The sequence below is a fragment of the Amblyraja radiata genome, chromosome 3, assembly GCF_010909765.2.
Source record: "Amblyraja radiata isolate CabotCenter1 chromosome 3, sAmbRad1.1.pri, whole genome shotgun sequence".
NCBI lineage: Eukaryota > Metazoa > Chordata > Chondrichthyes > Rajiformes > Rajidae > Amblyraja > Amblyraja radiata.
The window spans coordinates 49,547,087-49,569,140 of record NC_045958.1 but is presented as its reverse complement, the minus strand read 5'-3'; positions in this window follow the sequence as shown (position 1 = coordinate 49,569,140).

The window sequence follows — 22,054 nt, the reverse complement described above, 5'->3', positions numbered from 1 at the left end:
TGGTAATTTTCATATTGAAATTAGCATCTTGTTCCCTATTGCTTTTCCATTGACTTAACTAAAAAGCTGTGATCGAGGACAGTCAAAAGCCCATGACTTTCTTAAAAATTAAGAGAACTGAAATAAATTTTCAGTTTTTATAGATTGAAGCATTCTGAAACAAATATGAAGCAATTTTACTTGGATTACCTGAAATTAAAGCATATAATTAGTTAGTTACCTAATTGTAGCTGATTACAAAATTCAATTACTAGATCTAAACATCTATCCATTTCTTAAGAAAATATTAACATTTTTAAATAGCCTAAGTGTCCAAATAACATTCACACAAGAATTCACAATATCACATGATTTTTAAATATCATTGTCATGAATTTATAGGCCAAATGGAAGGAATTTAATGTTTAATTCCCGTAAATTAATGGGCATTTTAATCATCTTGCGAGTGGGTTTTTGTGGAACGCGATAGATTGGAACGTTGCGGTTGCAGTGAATTTGAACCCCATATCGACAGGAAAAACACTGCTGGTTCGTATGGGGCCAAAATCACATTTTCGCCAAGAAGTTTTGGATTAAAGTAACCTAAGAAGCAAGTTTATATGTAAAATAAACGACTTACCTTATGTTTTGTCCCCTATGTGAGATCCGTCCCGTTGTAGGCGTTGACTGCGTTAGAAGTAGCTTTTTATTTTACTCCAGGGATTAAATTGCCCCGCGATTTAAAAAAAAAATCTTCAGAGTACGGAAGTCGGAACGATTTTCCTGCAGCACCTGAACAGCCTGAGAAAGTTCAACTCCGACAGGCAGGAGAAAACGGCATTTTAATCCCGCCCCCCCCCCTTAAAGGCGCCAAAGTCGCGCGCACGGCCAGTGGCAGAACTGCAGCGCCGCTGAAGGTGGGTATTGTAACATCGCTACTAATTGAAAACTTATTTTGTGGTCCATATATTTCGTTTTTTTCTTAAGTATTTTGAATGCAATTGATGTGCTATTACCGTCTGCGGAGTAATTCCCCACTGACACACCTTCCACCTGACTAGCTAATTCCCTAAAACTACGTGCAAAATTGCAATCTGCTGTCTGAAATAAGTTTTGTATCCATTTTTTTAAAATTGTCCTTTCGCACTGTTACTATTGTTGTTCATATTAGAGTGGTTGAAACCTCCGATTTATTCTGTCCTGTTTAATCCACTTTGGTGGGAAAAACAGGAAAGCAGATTATTATATAAATGGTGTCAAGTTGGAAAAAGGGGAAGTACAACGGGATCTGGGGCTCTTTGTTCATCAGTCACTGAAAGTTCAAATAGAACAAGTTGTTCTACAACTTTAGGATGTGCACGCCATACGCAAGAAGGAGTCACTGAAAGTAAGCATGCAGGTACAGCAGGCAGTGAAGAAAACGAATAGCATGTTGGCCTTCATAACACGAGGAGTTGAGTATAGGAGCAAAGAGGTCCTTCTGCAGTTGTACAGGGCCCTAGTGAGACCACACCTGGAGTATTATGTGCAGTTTTGGTCTCCAAATTTGAGGAAAAACATTCTTGCTATTGAGGGAGTGCAATGTCGGTTCACAAGGTTAATTCCCGGGATGGCGGGACTGTCATATGTTGATAGAATGGAGCGGCTGGGCTTGTATACTCTGGAATTTAGGATGAGAGGGTAACTTATTGAGACATTTCAGATTATTAAGGGCTTGGACACGCTAGAGGCAGGAAACATGTTCCCGATGTTGGGGGAGTCCAGAACTAGGGGCCACAGTTTAAGAATAAGGGGTAAGCCATTTAGAATAGAGATGGGGATAGTTGTGAGTCTGTGGAATTCTCTGCCTCAGAGGACAGTGGAGGCTGGTTCTCTGGGTGCTTTCAAGAAAGAGTTAGATAGAGCTCTTAAAGATAGCGGAGTCAAGGGATATGGGGAGAAGGCAGGAACGGGGTACTGATTGTGGATGATCAGCCATGATCACATTGAATGGTGGTGCTGTCTCGAAGGGCCAAATGGCCTACTCCTGCATTATTGTCTATTAATCACGTCTCAAAATGTTATCAGTCTATTTGCTCTTTTTGAAAGAGCTTTTTAGCATAGCATTCCCCTGCATTGCAGCAATAGTTTCTATAGTCTGTTGCTATCAGCAACCCTGCTTGATCTTACTCATCTAAAAGTCTTCATCTCTACCATCTTGTTGGTGGTTACCAACTCGATGTGATACCAGAAAGTGGTGACATTTTACGTAAAGGTCCTCATGAAACAGCCTTCTATGATAGTTTCCTCTTATTATCTTTTTAATCCAGTGTTGAGGAAGTCATTAGTCCCAGCGCAGAATGTCTCCTGCTAATCATCACTAAATCAAAGTATCTCTCACAACCACTGAGGTCTGAGTACAAACAAACCACAGAAGTGTGGTAGTCAGTGGGAAGGGGACTCAAGCTGTGGCTGGAATGATGGGCATATTTATTAAGCCCCACCCTCCCCTGCAGACTTCTAGCGAACATTCAATCACACGAAAACAAACGAGGAGTTTAGAACAAAGCTTCTGTTTCAAAGGAAGATCAGGGACTGTGGTCTTCTTTGTTTCACTGGCCCACCCCTGACTTACCTGACCCTGCTGTACAACCTGAAGGTTACTCCTTTGATAGTACGGACATACAGTATCCATCGGCAAGGATAAAGATGATGGTGTCTACTCTTTGATCAATGCTTCAGGGTGCCTGGATATCATGGTCATAGGTCAAATCTGCTCCTCTATCCTGGAATACCTGATCATAAAGTACCATTCCTTTTGTCTACAAGAGGAATTCACCACTGCCATCTTGCACATACGGCCCCAGCCCAATGCCAAAATGGTTAAATTTTACTTGGTTGTCACCTCTCGAGAGTCAGCAAACCTTGATGCTCTATTCATCATTGCCAGTGACATCAATCAAGCATACCAGGGGCATACGCCAGGAATATCATCAACATGTTTCCTGCCCCAGTTGGGATGTTAACACATTAAACCATTGCTACAACATCATCAAGTCCGCCCATCGTTTCATCCCACGCTCTCATTTCAGCCAGTCTGATCATCTGTTGGTGCTGCTCCTGGTGGCTTATTGACAGAGACTGAAGCATGAGGTGCCGATGAAGAGAATAGTACAGGAAGGATCTGAGGAGGCCCAAGGTCTACCACTGGAGGCAATAGATTGGAGCATGTTCAGGATCATTTCATCCAGCCTTAATAAATATTCCTCAGTCATCACCAGTTTCACAAAGAAACGTGTTCACAAAGAAACTGCATTCCTGCAAAAATAATTAAAGTCTACCCTAACCAGAGACCTAGGATGAGTAGGTCAAATGCCAAACCTGAGGTCTTCAAGATGGATGTACAAGAAGGCTAAGTGTGATCTTTGTAAGACTGTCAAGGATGCCGAGAGATGTCTAGAATAAGCTGGAGGCACAACGCAATCAAACAAATGCCAGGCAAATGTGGCAGGGCCTGAATACCATCACAGGCAGAAAGATGAAAACGGGGGCTATCTCTGGCAATGAACACCTCTGCTGGATGAGCTTGATGCCTTTTACGCCCGCTTCAAACAGACAAACTAAGCTCTACTGAGGCGTGTATTCCATCCCCTGCCGATTCTGTGCCGGATATCTCAGTAGCAGAAATCAGATCTGCTTTTATGAGGGTCAACACTAGGAAAGCTGCTGGTCCGGATGGAATCTTTGGAAGGCTTCTGAAATTGTCCGCCAATCAATTGGCCACGGTTTTCGCTGACATCTGCAAACTCTTACTTCCAGTCTACTGCCCCCATCTGTTTTAACAAAGTCTCCATTATTCCAGTCCCCAAGTAAGCTCAATGACCACAACCCAATAGCTAGAATGTGGACCATGATGATGTGCTTTGGACATTTGGTGATGGCCCATATCAACATCAGTCACTTGGACAACTTAGATCCTTTACAATTTACATACAGAATAAAAAGGTTGCCATCTCTCTTGCAATATGTTTAGCTTTGCATCACATTGACAATAAGAATGCCTATATCAGAATGCTATTCGCTGACTACAGCTCTGTCTTAAACAGCATTATACAGAATAAACTCAAACATGAACTTCTGGACCTTGGTCTTGGGGCCTCCATCAGTAATTGGTTTCAGGTCTTCCTGACTGGACTTGAACTGGTCATAACATTTGTTCCAACCTAATCGTCAACACTGGTGCACCTCATGGTGTGTACTCAGTCCCTTGCTCTACACCATGTACACCTGTGCTCGTGTGGCCTAAGTGCCAATTTGATAATTGTCTGCCAACTAATGCAGGCATCCCAATCAACAACATTGATGAGACTCATTACCGGAAAGAGATCAAGAGCCTTGTGTCATGGTATCAGAACAGCAACACAGCCTTTAATGGCAGCAAGATGAAAGAGTTGGTTGTTAATCTGAGGAAGCGAAGGAGGTGGGTTGAGGTGCAATGGCAAACACAACCCTCTCCTCATCAATGGAGCTGCTGCAGAGATGGGCAACAGCTTCACGAGCCAAGGTATTCATATCACCAGCTATCTAACCAAGTCCCTTCACTGATACAGTGAACAGGAAAACACATAGACATATTTACTTTCTTGGGTGGCTAAGAAGATTAGGCATATCCGCAAGCATTGTCTCAAACTTTGCACTGAAGAAAGTATTCAGATTGGATATATCTCAACCTGTTATGGCAACTGCTCTGCTCTTGACCACCTGAATCTACAGAGAGTGGTGAGCACAGCCCAGTCTATCAGAGGCTCATCATTTCCTTCTGTCCAGTTCATCTTTACAATGCATTGCATCAGGAAGGCTTGTCAAAGATGCCTGACACCCAGGCCATTCCCTTTTTGCACATCTACTTTTTGGGAGAAGTTCCAGGAAGCCCGGATATCCAGTTAAGAATGGCTTCTTTCCATTCAATTGAGTTGGGCAGCATGATGGCATATTTGTGCCTTACAGCGCCAGAGACCAGGTTTGATCATGACTACGGGTGCTATCTGTATGGAGTTTATATGTTCCCCCCGAGACCTGCCTGGTTTTCTCCGGGTGCTTCGGTTTCCTCCCATGCTCCAAAGATGTAAATGTTTGTAGGCTAATTGACTTGATAATTGTAGATTGTCCCAAGTGTGTAAGGTAGTGTGTGGGGATCACTGGTTGGCGCGGACTCGGTGGGCCAAAGTGTCTGTTTCCGCACTGTACCTCTAAACTAAACTAATGTAAACTGAAGGTAGACACTGTTTAAAGTAAACTAAGTTGTTTTCTATATTCGTGACTCGTCTCAGAAAGGGGCATGATGGCACCAATTGATTCTGATTGCTCTGATCAAAGCCATGACTATTTCTTAAAACAGCATTTCTTCTTGCTTCCAACTTCAGCTGCAAGCCATTACATTCTGTTGGAACGGTTTCATCGAGCAATAGCAAACTTGGTTTGTCAGTGCTGCTAATATTGTTTAAACAATTCTTAAGCACCATTATTGACCGGGTCCCTGCAGTTTTCTTGTTTTTATGTAGTCAATTACACCAGCAATATTATATGATGCATATGTCAGAGGGGGCAGACATACCCCCATCCACATAAACGGGACTGAGGTGGAGCGCGTCTCCAGCTACAAATTCCTCGGGGTACACATCTCGGAGGATTTGTCCTGGTCCCTCAACACCTCCAAGCTGATCAAAAAGGCACAGCAGCGCCTTTACTTCCTGAGGAGGCTCAAGAAAGCCCACCTGTCCCCCCAGATACTGACCAACTTCTACAGGTGTACCATCGAGAGCATCCTGACCGCCTGCTTCACGGTATGGTACAGCAGCTGCACTGTTGCGGACAGGAAGGCACTACAACGGGTGGTGAAAACCGCGCAGCACATCATCGGTGCCCCGCTCCCTGCCATGGATGCCCTCCACTGAAAACGGTGTCTGAAACGAGCTGGGAAGATCATTAAAGACCCCTCCCACCCCAACCATGGACTGTTTGCCCTCCTCCCATCAGGGAGGCGGTACAGGAGCCTCAGGTCTCGTACCAGTAGGATGAGGAACAGCTTCTACAATCATACCGTCGCATTGCTGAACTCGGAGTCCCGCCGATAGATTCCTCCGGTCCCTCCGTCCCCATTGTTTAATTATTCTGTATTTTTTATTATTCTGTATCCTCTTTTTTTTAAAAATTTCTATATTGCACTACTACGGACTGACGCAAAACTGCATTTCGTTGTACCCATACTCAGTATTTGTGCAATGACATTAAAGTTGAATTGAATTGAATTGAATTGAATTTATTGATAATAAAAACCTTTTGCACTGACTTCGTTAAAATTTTGTACTGAGTAATGATTTTGACAATTGGAACTCACAACTGAAAAAGATTGAAGGGGGAATTTGTTCTTGAAAGATGACTGAACACTCATCGTCTTTGCGTTATTTATGAAACATTGACTGCATTGGAATATTGACAAAAGAAAATGTATCCAAATGTGATAATAGGCTTATTTACAGAAGTTAGGCAATCAAATTTAATCTCTGATCTTTATTAATGTTTGTTATCATTTATAAATGTTGTATAAATTTGGAAATTACCATTTCATTATACATAGGATATGTTTTCCAAACATTAATTTAAGAAAAGCATTAACTTGTTTTAAAAGTAATAGATGTATGCTCATGTTAAAATGGCACCGATTGTCATGTGAACTCATTAAACGTTTGAATGCTGGTTAATTAATTGAAATTTCCAGTCATGTTGAGTAGGGAATGAAAATAATTTTGAATGTGATAATTATTCCATTTTGTAAGACCCATCTTTTCAGCATTAATACAATCTGAAACCTTATCTTTGGAGATTTCTGTCAGTGCTCGTATCAAAATTCTTAATCACTCACAGGATTGTTAGTCTAGAATTACATTCTTTTGATAAACACAATAATGTCTTGATAGATATTCATCCTGTTTGAGGGACCTTTTCTCTTTCTCAGATTTACTATTGCGGACAATGCAACTCTTGAATATAATCCCGTGGCCTTCCATTCACCTAGCAAGCTGGCACAAAATGTTGCACAAAGGGTGAAGTTTAACAAGATTACTGGAGATTTTCACTGTTGTTCTAGCCGTATAAACACATGGTTCAAAGACACATATATATAAACACACTGGTTGACAAATATTTAAACATCAGATGTCAACATTATCCTAACTACCACTACACCCTATCGTGTGACCAGCTGTTGCCTCAAGACCTTAAAAGTTAATAATTGGATCACATTACAATTATACCCTACGAGATTCTTTCCAACAATTTAATTTGTTGCAAATTTTGAATTAAATTGGTCAGTTGTTTATAACCTAGAAATTGTATGTTTTACAACCCACCCTATTTTATTCTCAAGTCAGTTAGGACTTTTCTTCGTTTGGGTGTAAAGGTGATGTTACACTCAATCCCTTGGTTTCTTGAATTGGTTTAATATAAGCAGCAAAGTTAACTCACACAACTTGATGCGTAAGCGTAAAATTGACACAAAGGTGATGAATAGCTGATAGTTCAGATGTCAAGATGTATCGTTTACTACACAATATAACACCTGTGTGATCTTAGCTAATTACAAAAAAAATTTTCACTCACTTTTCCCTTTTCCCATCTACTACCCTTTCCAGTCTTATTAAAGAACTAGATCGATCATCTCCAATATTTGCAAAAAAGACATTAAGCTATCAGTGAAATAGGCAACTGAGAGGAGGTAAAATAGTGACTCGAGCTTTTAACTTGAAACCATGGAATAGAAGGCCGACAGAATATTAATTCTTATTCCTTAACCACCTGAGCAGCATCATTATACATTGATTTGTAAATAGTTAGTCTGGTCAATTTGCATTATTCTATTCATTAACTTCACATGCCACTTTAAAAAATGTCCATCTGCGCAACTAGAGCAGATTTCTTACACACAGCATCATGCCAGATGTTGAAAGAAACAGCTGTGTTGCATTGCCGTAGTTCCACTAATAAAAAGTTAATATACTTTGGTGTTAGGTTTGAAAATAACTTTTATCTACTGTGCAGGACTGTAGTGGCACATAGAAACGTATAAAATTATAAAAGGACTGGACAAGTTAGATGCAGGAAAAATGTTCCCAATGTTGAGGGAGTCCAGAACCAGGGGCCACAGTCTAAGAATAAAGGGGAGGCCATTTAAAACTGAGATGGGAAAAAACCGTTTTCGCCCAGAGAATTGTGAATTCTTGGAATTCTCTGTCACAGAAAGCAGTAGAGGCCAATTCACTGGATGAATTTAAAAGAGAGTTAGAGCTCTTGGGACTAGCGGAATCAAGGGATGTGGGGAGAAGGCAGGCACGGATTACTGATTGTGGATGATCAGCCATGCTCGCAGTTAATGGCGGTGCTGGCTCAAAGGACCAAATGGCCTCTTTCTGCACTTATTTTCTATGTTTCTATGTTTTCTCTGTCTCCAAACACTTTCCCATGTAGAATATGTCTGATTTCAATGGTGGCCTATTTGGAGTGAGGTCTAATTCCTGACAATGGTAAAGCATGTGTTTATTTTTCTGAGTGATTCCAACAAACAAATGTCGTAGTCATTTTAGATTGATAGATATTCATTGCACACCAATTTTCCACTTCTCTTTGCAGGCACTGCATACTTTCACCATTTGTTCCTTTTGTTTCAGCTGAGTGAAAGTATTTCACAGCAGCGTGGAAAGCTTTGTATTTTTCCCGACAAGATTAAAGAGCTACTGCTTCACATCTCCAGCCACCTGTGTTCAATCCTGACCTCTATTGCTGTCAATATTGAGTTTGGACATACATCCTGTGACCACATGAGATTCCTCTGGGTGCTCCAGTTTTCTTCCACATCCCAATGATCAGCAGGTTGCAAAATTAATTAGCCACTGTAAATTGCCTCTAATGTAGGTGAGTGGTAGAATCTGAGGCGAGTTGATGACAACCTGTGAAGAATAAAATGGGAAAAGTGTACGATTGTTGTAAATGGGTGCTTGATAGCTGGTGTGATCTCGTGGTTTGAAAGACCTATTTCTGCACTGCATGATTCTATTAGGATAGCATGCTCATAGTTACACTATAATAAATGGTGACACAGTAGTGCAGCTGGTAGCCACTGTTTCGCAAAGAATGTAAAGAATCAGGTTTAATCCTGACCTTGGATGCAGTCTGTATGGAATTGCACATTCTCCCTAAATCCATGTGGATTTTCTTTGGGTGTTCTGATTTCCTCCCACACACCAAAGAAATGCACATTGGTAGGTTAATTGGCCTCTGTAAATTTCCCCTCGCATGTAGATGAGCGGTCGAATCTGGAAGAGTTGATGAGAATGTGAGGAGAATAAAAAATGTGATTTGTGTAGGATTAGTCTAGATAGGTGGTTGTTGGTTGTGGTTGGCTCATTGGGCTGAATGGCCTGTTTCCCTGCTGTATGACTTCATTCATTACATTACGATTCTAAACGAGATTACCGAGAGCCACGGACCCTTTCTCTGTTGTGTGTACTGCTGCACTGAAAACAGCAGTTAGTTATGTTCAGAGAGATTTCCTGTCCATTCTCCCTGCCTGAGCATTGTTGAGATAGAATCCTGTTGACCATATGATGTAATCCTCAAAGGGCTCCACGCCCAAAAATACGTAAACCACATAATGTTATACTTTAGTCTTTACAAATACTCAAATTTATTGATTTTGGAAGACTGGAAACTATTTTAACAAAGTTGTGGGCAGAATGTAATGGGATTTGGCTGAATATTTATTTTCACTGCCCAAAATTACTCTGAATTGACTCAAATGGGACAACATTCAGCGTTTCGCTTGACCCCATCACATTCCCAATGGGCAAGTTCTGTTAAAATTAATCCCAGGGTTATCATCTCACGAACATGCACCCTGAGATCACAAGCAACTTGATTCCTAGAAATATACCCAGGGAAGCCAAAGCCTGATTTCTTTTTGACTTCTAGCAATTAAACGGTTTCATTCTTACAAAAAGACTACAATTTTAATCCTCTGGTACATAACCTTAAATTGGATAACTCACTACAATATATCCCATTGTGGAACTACCTTTCCCCTTTGACTAACAGGATAAACTCTGATATTAAAACCAGAGATTGAAACTGTTCCAATATGTTGGTCTTTGGACCAATATTGAGAAATTCCAATTGTGCTGATTTTTGCTTGCGCAAACTCAGGAATTCCTGATCCCATAAGGATATAATGACGCATATAACCAACCGAACAAATGTGTGAACATCATGGTTTCATTCTGTAAAAGAAGGCATTCATTGCTGAAATATTTTTGCGTGCAGAATGAAATGTCGCAGCGGTAGAGTTGCTGCCTTACAACGGCTTGCAGCGCCAGAGACTTGGGTTCGATCCCGATTATGGGTGCTGTCTGTTTGGAGTTTGTACGTTTTCCCTGTGACCTGCATGGATTTTCTCCGAGATCTTCAGTTTCCTCCCATATTCCAAAGATGTACAGGTTTGTAGGTTCATTGGCTTGGTAAATGTGAAAATTGTTGGCATTGATCCTTTGCAGCAGTGCTGAAGAAATTAGATCTCTGTTCCGAGGTGCATCTGACAATCGACACTCCCAAAATAATCAGATATTAAAAAGATCTGAGAGCCCTACTCAAGTGGATCGCTCCAATTTAATTACTTACCATCTGCCCTCACACTGTTTTAGCTATACGCAACATTGATTAGGCCACATTTGGAGGATTGTGTAGAGTTCAGATCTCCACATTAAAGGAAAGATGAGGAGGGTTTGGGAACCATGCAGAAGAGATTTGCTAGGATGTTGCCTGGATTAGAGTGTCAACTTAAGGGAGGGGATCGATAAATGTGCATTGTCTTCTCTGGAGAGACATGATATAAGTGAATACAGTGATGAAAGGCATAGCAAAGATAAACAGTTAGAGCCTTTTCCCTATACAGTGTAGATACTGTATGTGAAATACTGGCGAACATATCTTTATGGTGGGAATGGGGAGGATAAGTTTAAAGAAGATTTACAGGGGATGTTTTTTTTTACACAGAGGGTATGAGGTGCCTGGAACATGTTGCCAGGTGAAGTGGTAGAAGGGGTCAGGGTAGCGATGCTCATGTATCTGTCTAAGACGCATTTAGATGGACATGTGAAAGAATCGTGAATGGACGGATATGGAGCAAGTGCAGCCAGATGGAATTAGTTAAAATTTGCATTATGGTTGGCATAAACAGCATGGGCCAAAGGGCATGTTCCTGTGCTGTACTAATCCATCTTCAATGTTTAAATATCCAATTATTTTGTCTTGAAGAGTTAATGCTTTAAAAAAAAATTGTTTTGGCTCTTTCTAGGTCATTAGGTTAGTGGACATTGGGATTGATTTCTGTTCTATGCACACATATCATATACAGGGTGGACACAAAATGCTGGAGTAACTCAGCGGGACAGGCTGCACCTCTGGAGAGAAGGAATATTATCTACAGGATGTTTGTACATTCTCAATGAAATAACTGTTTTAATTCGACAGAATGGAAAGGAACAATGTGGCATTTTCAGTTTGCCAGAATGTAAATGGCAGTTGTGGAAGTTGTACAAGTTATAATCCATTAAGTCATTTTTCCTTTAGTAATACAACCCATGCAAACTATCAGCCAAAGAGTTAACAATCTGCTTTTTCAATAGAATACAATGAGTACAACTGTTTATATTTTTGGAAATATGAACTGCTATACTAAGAATGCTGTTACTAGCTTTGAATTTGGTAGTCCCCTGAAATATAAATCTTGTAGATGCAAGATAACATGTGGCCAAATGGATACAATAATAATGTAATTCTTTGTAATGGTGGCACAAGAAACAGCAGCTCCAAAGTGCCAGAGGAATTCAATGGGTCAGGCAGCATCTGTGGAGGGTGTATACAGACAACATTTCGGTTCAGGTCATTTCTTCAGACTGGCAGAGTATGGGGAGGAAGCTGTATAAGAGAGCGGGGGGGGGGGGGGGGGTGAGTTTGTGGAGCAAAACCAGACAAGTGATAGGTGGATACAGGTGATGGGGAATTGATTGGCAGATGGGTGGAGTAAGTGACAAAGGCTGGCGGTGAAAGGGGGACAAATGAGTGTCAGCTGAGGAAGGAAGAGGAGGAGTGAGATTTAAAGTCTGAGGGAGTTATATGAGTGGAAAGGAATGGGGAAGGGGAAAGAGTGAGGATAAAAAATGAAATCTGGGACTCGGGAATGGGAGATGAACATATGGAGACGGGGAGACCTGGAGTGTGACTTGGGTGGTGAGGAATGGTGCAAGCAATGTTGTGAAGTGTGTTTTTCTGGCCAGGTGTCCTTGTCACCCCCCCCCCCCAATGTTCAGGGAACATTGAACCCATGGGCGAAAAGGATAAAATATTAAGCATAGCAAGCAAACAAAAGCTTTTTACTGCACCTTGGCACAAGTGACAATCTTAAACTAATAAATGAATAAATATACTAATATTCCAGACTTTGTCATTACCAGTGCCCATTTAGGGTGCTATGATGGCGAGGGTGCTCAGCGTTTCAAAGTGATATCCACAGTCACCATATTAATGAGGAATTGGTGTGTGTTGTCAATCGCCATTGGAAGTATACTGGAGAAATTGAAGTTAAAACAGGCTTCCTGCAAACTAAGGATAAGGGGATTGTGCAAGAGATCACGTTTTATGACCCTGTCATCGTCAATGCTATTAATCATCGTCTGGTCTCAGCCTCAGCAACATCTGGCCTATCTAACATCTGGGAAGCAGAAGCTCCTCTCATGGAGTTAGGACATGCAGATGTGCTTGTTACTCCCAACTAGTTTTTACTTCCTCTAGCTGTTCCCATTATCCTGTACTGCAAGTTAGAGGAAGTGCGTCAATGAACATTGAGGATTCTGATCAGGTGTTGTGGCTGTTATTATTAAATAAATGGCAATATTTTTCAATCCACCAGAACAGGTTGTGAAGTTTGTAGTGATGTTAGGGGTTTGAGGGTGTGTGGGAGTAGATGAATAATATGTGCAAATTCTGAATGTTAGATGTTGTTAGATGTGCGATAAGATGAATTGTGCAGTATCTGAGGCTGGTAATTTAGTTGAAAGAAGTGCTTGAAGATATATCCACTGATCTTGACAATTCACCTAAAGTTACTCAACTTACTGTAGCACTGTATTCAAGTTGTGGGAGTTGATTCGTACCTTTGATCTCTTGATTCCTGTAATCCTGCTACTTTCTGACCATATTTCTTGTCTCTCTGTAAGTGCGGATTATCACTCTTATTTTGTACCTTCTCCTGTAAAACATCTGGTGTGGTTAAAGTTCCTCCCACAATATACTGTTGTCCTGATCAAATTCACTTCCTGCATCGTAGACAGTGCTTGTTCCCATCACAATGGACTTCCTCTATGAAGGCCAGGCTAGTGCTACTGTGGTTGTAGTACAGGCTAATTATAAGCCTCGTGGGCTATTCCTGGCATTGGCTGATGTGACCAGCAATCAACATCAGTGTTATTCAAAGGCAAGGCTGAAAAGACTGGAAATCTGAAATTTAAAAAAGAGAAAATGTTGGAAACAGTTAGAGGGTTAGGTATCATCTATGAAGAAAGAAAAACAAAGTTGATAGTTCATGTCGAAGACATTTCATAAAAATTGGGAAAACTATGAGCAATTAAAGGACATAAGTGGCTGACAGACTCAAGTTGAACGTTTGCCTGCAGGAGATAGATGGAGGTAGACGTAAAGAAGAGTTGAGCCAAGTTGGAAGATGAGGAGCTTCTCCTTGCCTGGATTGCAATCAGCAGCCCCTGGTGAATGGTGCACAGCAATCCTTTGCCAGTTTTATGGTGTTGTTAACTCTAGTTATGCAGCTGTAGTTTTAGTTTAGTTTAGAGATACAGTGCGGAAACAGGCCCTTTGGCCCACCGAGTCCGCACTGACCAGCACACTAACACTATCCTACACACACTAGGGGCTATTTACACCTACACCAAGCCAATTAACCTACATATCTGTACATCTTTGGAGTGTGGGGGAAACCAAAGATCTCGGAGAAAACCTGGTCATACATAGAGGTACCTACTAGAGAAGGGGCAGTGCTGGACCTCCTGTTAGGAAATGAGACAGGTCAGTTGACGGAGGTATGTGTTGGGGAGCACTTCGGGTCCAGTGATCACCATACCATTAGTTTCAATATAATTATGGAGAGGGTCAGAACTGGACCAAGGGTTGAGATTTTTGATTGGAGAAAGGCTAACTTTGAGGAGAAGCGAAAGGATTTAAAAGGAGTGAATTGAGACATTTTGTTTGTATGGAAGAATGTAGTAGAGAAATGGAGGACAAGAGTACAGAATATTTATGTCCCTGTTCGATTGAAAGGAAAGAGTAATAATAGGAAAGAGCTATGGTTTTCAAGGGAAATTGGACACTAGGAAAAAGAGAGAGATCTACAATAATTATAGGCAGCATGGAGTAAATGAGGGGCTTGAGGAGTATAAAGAATGTAAAAAGAATCTTAAGAAAGAAATTAGAAAAGCTAAAAGAAGATATGAGGTTGCTTTGGCAAGTAAGGTGAAAGTAAATCCAAAGGGTTTCTACAGCTATATTAATAGCAAAAGGATAACGAGGGATAAAATTGCTCCATTAGAGAGTCAGAGTGGACAGCTATCTGCAGAGCCAAAAGAGATGGGGGAGATATTGAACAATTTATTTTCTTCGTATTCACCAAGGAGAAGGATATTGAATTATGTGAGGTCAGTGAAACAAGTAGGGTAGCTATGGAAACTATGAGGATCAAAGAAGAGGAAGTACTGACACTTTTGAAAAATATAAATGTGGATAAGTCTCCTGGTCCTGACAGGATATTCCCAAGGACATTGAGGGAAGTTAGTGTAGAAATAGCAGGGGCTATGACAGAAATATTTCAAATGTCATTAGAAACTGGAATGGTGCCGGAGGATTGGCGTATTGCGCATGTTGTTCCATTGTTTAAAAAGGGTTCTAAGAGTAAACCTAGCAATTATAGACCTGGTAGATTGACATCAGTGGTAGGCAAATTAATGGAAAGGATACTTAGAAATAATATATATAATCATCTGGATAAACAGGGTCTAATTAGGAACAATCAACATGGATTTGTGCCTGGAAGGATCATGTTTGACTAATCTACTTGAATTTTTTGAAGAGGTTACTAGGGAAATTGATGAGGGTAAATCGGTGAATGTTGTCTATATGGACTTCAGTAAGGCCTTTGACAAGGTTCCACATGGAAGGTTGGTTAAGAAGGTTCAATTGTTGGGTATTAATAGTTGAGTAGCAAGATGGATTCAACAGTGGCTGAATAGGAGATACCAAAGAGTAATGGTGGATAACTGTTTGTCAGGTTGGAGGCCGGTGACTAGTGGGGTGCCTTAGGGATCTGTTGGGTCCACTATTGTTTGTCATATACATCAATGATCTGGATGATAATGTGGTAAATTGGATTAGTAAGTATGCAGATGATACTCAGATAGGTGGTGTTGTGGATAATAAAGTAGATTTTCAAAGTCTACAGAGAGATTTAGGCCATTTGGAAGAGTGGGCTGAAAGATGGCAGATGGAGTTTAATACTGATAAGTGTGAGGTGCCACATCTTGGCAGGACAAATCAAAATAAGACGTACGTGGTAAATGGTAGCGAATTGAGGAATGCAGTTGAACAGAGGGATCTAGGAATAACTGTGCATAGTTCCCTGAAGGTGGAATCTCATGTAGATAGGGTGGTAAAGAAAGCTTTTGGTGTGTTGGCTTTTATAAATCAGAGCATTGAGTATAGAAGTTAGGATGTAATGTTAAAATTGTACAAGGCATTTGTGAGGCCAATTCTGGAATATGGTGTTCAATTTTGGTCGCCAAATTATAGGAAAGATGTCAACAAAATAGAGAGTACAGAGGAGATTTACTAGAATGGTGCCTGGGTTTCAGCACCTAAGTTACAGAGAAAGTTTGAACAAGATAGGTCTTTATTCTTTGGAGCGCAGAAGGTTAAGGGGGGGACTTGATAGAGGTCTTTAAAATTATGAGAGGGATAGACAGAGTTGACGTGGATAAGCTTTTTCCATTGAGAGTAGGGAAGATTCAAACAAGAGGACATGATTTGAGAATGAAGGGACAAAATTTTAGGGGAAACATGAGGAGGAACTTCTTTACTAGGAGAGTGGTAGCTGTGTGGAATGAGCTTCCAGTGGAAGTGGTGAAGGCAGGTTCGTTTTTATCATTTAAAAATAAATTGGATAGGTATGTGGACGGGAAAGGAATGGAGGGTTATGGTCTGAGTGCAGGTAGATGGGACTAGGTGAGAGTAGTGTTCGGCACGGACTAGAAGGGCCGATATGGCCTGTTTCTGTGCTGTAATTGTTATATGGTTATATGGTTAAAGGGCGATTGTTGACAGTCAGGATGGTACACTATTTAGTATCAACCAACACCTGCAGTTCCTTGTGCCTGCACTGCTGTTATTGATTTTCTAATAACCAGTTATTAGGAATGTATTTAACATTTTGCTCAGCCTATTGCATAGAAAATCTCATATTAGGGGGATTCACTTACTAATTCAAAACTATGGTTAATACAAAATAAGGTTGGGCTGGTGGTGAGGAGGTTTTTTAAGTATAAAAAATATATAATCCTAAGATTTTTCCACATATTCTCTTTGCATTGAACGAAGGAGGATATAATGGCAGTTTCTCATTACGTTCTCAAAGTCCAACTTTGATAGCCATTACTACAGATGATATAATTCAATTTTACTGATCATATTAGGGTAGTATCAATTAAATCAAATTTTGGAAGTGGAATACGATGTGAATGCAGATTGATGTTTAATAGTAAGATTAAACGAGAATTTACCAGTTTGAAGTTTGATCTTTATTTTATGAGGAGTAACGTTGAGGGATTACGTGAAGACCCCGTCCAGTACGCATGCGTGTCAATCTTCAAAGCAGCGGTGTGAAATCACAGAAAACAGTTGCTGAACTGAACATAGTAAGATAAGAGAACCATAATGCCAGTTGAACTTTATGATAGAGGGCTGGGAGCGGAGGACACGTAATCCCTCAACGTTACGCCTCATAAAATAAAGATCAACCTTCAAACTGGTAAGTTCTCGTTTAATCTTACTATTTTACTTCGGAGTCACGTGAGTGACTACGTGAAGATTTTAAAGCTCTGTGATTTCATGCCGTGGAACTGAGTCCAGGCGTCATACACTGCATCAGTAGGCCAATGATGAGTGAACATTAAGAATGCATTCAGACATGACATAGGTATAGACATGTTGATGCTATTAATGAATAATAGTGGCAATAGTAACCTCCCTCAACCTGGAGGAAGTATGAACCATACCTAACATAGAGTTGGCAAATACACCTGATCTGGCAATAGGTTTATTCTGAATATTTGGACAGATCAATAGTTTGACCATCCTGCAACCGCTAGGATGTGGTCCATCCCTGCTGCTGAGGTATAGCGGTCCTGGTGGAGTGAGACTCAATGTCAATGTACACTCCTGTATATGCCAGACCCATATAACCATCTGGAGAAGGTTCGTAGTGATTCCTTCTAACAAGATTTTATGTAACTAATAATATTGCTGTCAGTCTATAAGGCTCTTAGGAACCTTGACATACTAGTGTAAATGCGTGATCACACGCAACCCAAGGTCCATGGGATATGCAACTCTAGTTTGGTCTTGTGTCCCTGTCTAATCTGCTTGATTAATCGTAAACAAAACATGTTATTATAGCCCGCAGATATGATCATCCTATCCAGTGTTGCAATGACTGGACCCATAGCGCTGTACTCAGTGCCATGGCATAATCACTAGTACGTGAGTATGACCAAGGGCAGGGATGTTGCTGGTGCCCATCGGTGAAGTGACGTAGTACAATGTTAACAACCCATATCTCTGCATCCCTAAGCCTGGGAGGTTTTAAGCTGACGATACCTTCATTCTCTGGATATCAGAGGGTGAGACCGGACATGGTGGTTTATGTACTCATCAGCCAAATGATTAGGAGGTACTTAAGGCACAGTAATGGAATAGTAACTTAATGTTATAATCCCATAAAACTGAATTTTAATGTGTCAGTCATCCGTGCCGAGTTAACGTAAGGAAGCATAAACAATGCTTCCCATCTCCTATGCAGATTGCTGCTATTTGGTGCTATCCCTGCAATCTGTAGTGAGCACTCTTAACGCTTATGGTTTGACAACCCAAGCCGCAGAAACGATCTCTCAGAGTCTGTAAGTCTATGATTGATTATATCAGGCAGAGGATGGTTTCAACATCACAACTGAACCAGCATCTTTTTATCCGGAATTAACCATGTAAGGTTTTATGTTCATTCTTCGCCTCAGCAGGAGCCATAGGTGTATAACCCAGGCAGGCACTATGAACCCGGAAGCAGGAATCTTGCTGAATTTTGCAAGACCCGTCTATTGAGGCCAAATGGAGGAAGACATAAAAGAACATTCCTTCCTAGTGTAGCGAGAATGCACCCTTCGCCACTGTATGCCTCGTTCACTGTTGATTGAAATTGGATGCAAGCAACTCAATAGTTAGTTTTCTATCAATCCACATTGTCATTAAATACTTTGTGATCACACATTTCATTCTGTGTTGTCATTGATTTTGCATAATAATACACCAGTGCTAAATGCAGATTGTACCTTTGTGATTAACATATACCACCACCAAAGTGTATCACCTTGGACTTGTGCATGCCGTATATGCATATCCACACACCCTTTAATGCACAGAATGTACCTGGTGTCCATTGGCAGTTGATACTATGACTGAACACTTGATAACTCATGCTAATCCCATCTGCCTCCGTAACTAGAGATGGTATTAGTAAATTACCCATCTTTGGGCAATAGCATCAGTTTGGAAATGACTGAAGATTTACGGATAAGAGGTTTTAGTGGAGCAAAGCTGTCCATCATTGTGACTTTGATTGTTTCAGCTAAAAAATAGCAGAGGTCTAATTTTTTGTCTCAGAGCTGATCCCAGACCAATAAATGGATGATTGTATCCCAACAATCAATAGTTTCAGTTGGTATCAACTTAATTTAAATTTAACTGGACGGGTGAGAACCAATTCCTCAAATATAGCTATGTGGCTGATAAGGCTAATTTAGTAAAATACAGTATGTTCAATATCATCCAGATTGGCCATGCCACTTATTTGTTAGCTCTGTGCAGCCGAAGCACTAATAATAATAATAATAATGCATTTTATTTGCTGGCGCCTTTCTGGACACCCAAGGACACCTTACAGGACATAAAATCACAATACATTTATCAATATTAAAATCAAGTTGATTAAAAGCAAAAAACAAAAAAAATAAAAAAATACACAAAACATTTTAAATCATTAAAATCAGGGTGAACATGGTGGAAGTTATCAAGTGTTCAAGAAGGAACTGCAGATGCTGGAAGATCGAAGGTACACAAAAATGCTGGAGAAACTCAGCGACTGCTGCACCCACTGAGTTTCTCCAGCATTTTTGTGTACCTATGGTGGAAGTTATGTCGGATATGCTAATCTAAACAGGTGTGTTTTGAGTTGTGATTTGAATTGATCGATAGTGTCCAGGTGACGGATGTGAGGTGGGAGAGTGTTCCAGAGACGTGGGGCAGAGCAGCTGAAGGCTCTGGCACCCATGGTGCTGAGTCTAAATGTGGGGACAGTTAAAATTGCAGCTGAGGAGGAACGAAGTGACCGGGAAGGAGTGTATGGTAGCAGCAGGTCAGAGAGGTATTGGGGAGCAAGGTGGTGTAGGGCTTTGAAGGTCAGCAGTAAAATCTTGTAGTTAATCCGGTGGTGCACAGGGAGCCAGTGGAGCTGAGTGAGGATGGGAGTGATGTGGTCCGATGATCTGGTGCGGGTGATGATCCGGGCTGCAGAGTTCTGAATGCATTGGAGGCGATGAAGAAGTTTATTGGAGGTGCAAGTGAGGAGGGCGTTGCAGTAATCGATGCGGGATGTGACCAGAGCGTGGATGAGGACTTTTGTATTGTCTTTGGGGACGGAGGGGCGGAGTCTGGAGATGTTGCGGAGATGAAAGTATGCAGAGCATGTGATATTGCTGATGTGTGGGCCAAAGGAAAGTGTACTGTCCAGAATGACGCCGAGACTTTTGACTTTTGGAGGAGGTGGGTATGGGTGAGCCATCAACTGAAATGGTGAACGGGTGGGTTTTGGAGAGTGTGGACTTTGAGCTAATTAGCATGATTTCTGTTTTATTTCCATTGAGTTTTAGAAGGTTGAGTGACATCCAGTTGCTGATAGCTTGAAGACAGGTGGTGAGGGCAGTTGGGGGAAGGGAGGTGTTTGGTGATAGTAGTGATTTGGTAAATAATCTGGAAACTGGAGTTAGCCCATTTTGTAATGCTTCTGAGTGTATCGTTGCCTCATCCAGTTAAATTTCATATATCTTCAACCCTGTGAGCGGAAATGATCACATGGAAGTTATTCAGAAAAGTCTATACTGCACATGCGGGTTGAGGCTGTTGACAATGATCAGTCCACATCCCATTCTTGTGAGCCTTGTTTTGAAAGGCAACTCCAACCATGCCTGTGTGCAGTATAAACTAATCTAGTGTTATCCCAAACCAGTGTAAATATTCAAACCAGTTTAATATTACCAACTTGTATCCGTGACAGGAGACATCATCGATAAAGCGTACAAATTAGCCAGAAAAATCAGCCTACCAGAGGACTGGGAGAAATTCAGAGACCAGCAGAGGAGGACAAAGGGTTTAATTAGGAAAGGGAAAATAGATTATGAAAGAAAACTGTCAGGGAACATAAAAACTGACTGCAAAAGCTTTTATAGATATGTGAAGAGAAAAAGATTAGTTAAATCAAATGTAGGTCCCTTGCAGTCAGAAACGGGTGAATTGATCATGGGGATCAAGGACATGGCAGACCAATTGAATAACTACTTTGGTTCTGTCTTCACTAAGGAAGACATAAATAATCTGCCGGAAATAGCAGGGGACCGGGGGTCAAATGAGATGGAGGAACTGAGTGAAATCCAGGTTAGCCGGGAAGTGGTGTTAGGTAAATTGAATGGATTAAAGGCCGATAAATCCCCAGGGCCAGATAGGCTGCATCCCAGAGTACTTAAGGAAGTAGCCCCAGAAATAGTGGATGCATTAGTGATAATTTTTCAAAACTCTTTAGATTCTGGAGTAGTTCCTGAGCATTGGAGGGTAGCTAATGTAACACCACTTTTTAAAAAGGGAGGGAGAGAGAAAACGGGGAATTACAGACCAGTTAGTCTAACGTCGGTAGTGGGGAAACTGCTAGAATCAGTTATTAAAGGTGGGATAGCAGCACATTTGGAAAGCGGTGAAATCATTGGGCAAATTCAGCATGGATTTATGAAGGGTAAATCATGTCTGACGAATCTTATAGAATTTTTCGAGGATGTAACTAGTAGAGTGGATAAGGGAGAACCAGTGGATGTGTTATATCTGGACTTTCAGAAGGCCTTCAACAAGGTCCCACATAAGAGATTAGTAAACAAACTTAAAGCACACGGTATTGGGGGTTCAGTATTGATGTGGATAGAGAACTGGCTGGCAGACAGGAAGCAAAGAGTAGGAGTAAACGGGTCCTTTTCACAATGGCAGGCAGTGACTAGTGGGGTACCGCAAGGCTCAGTTCTGGGACCCCAGGTATTTACAATATATATTAATGATTTGGACGAGGGAATTGAATGCAACATCTCCAAGTTTGCAGATGACACGAAGCTGGGGGGCAGTGTTAGCTGTGAGGAGGATGCTAGGAGGCTGCAAGGTGACTTGGATAGGCTGGGTGAGTGGGCAAATGCATGGCAGATGCAGTATAATGTGGATAAATGTGAGGTTATCCACTTTGGTGGCAAAAACAGGAAAGTAGATTATTATCTGAATGGTGGCCGATTAAGGAAGGGGGAGATGCGACGAGACCTGGGTGTCATGGTACACCAGTCATTGAAAGTGGGCATGC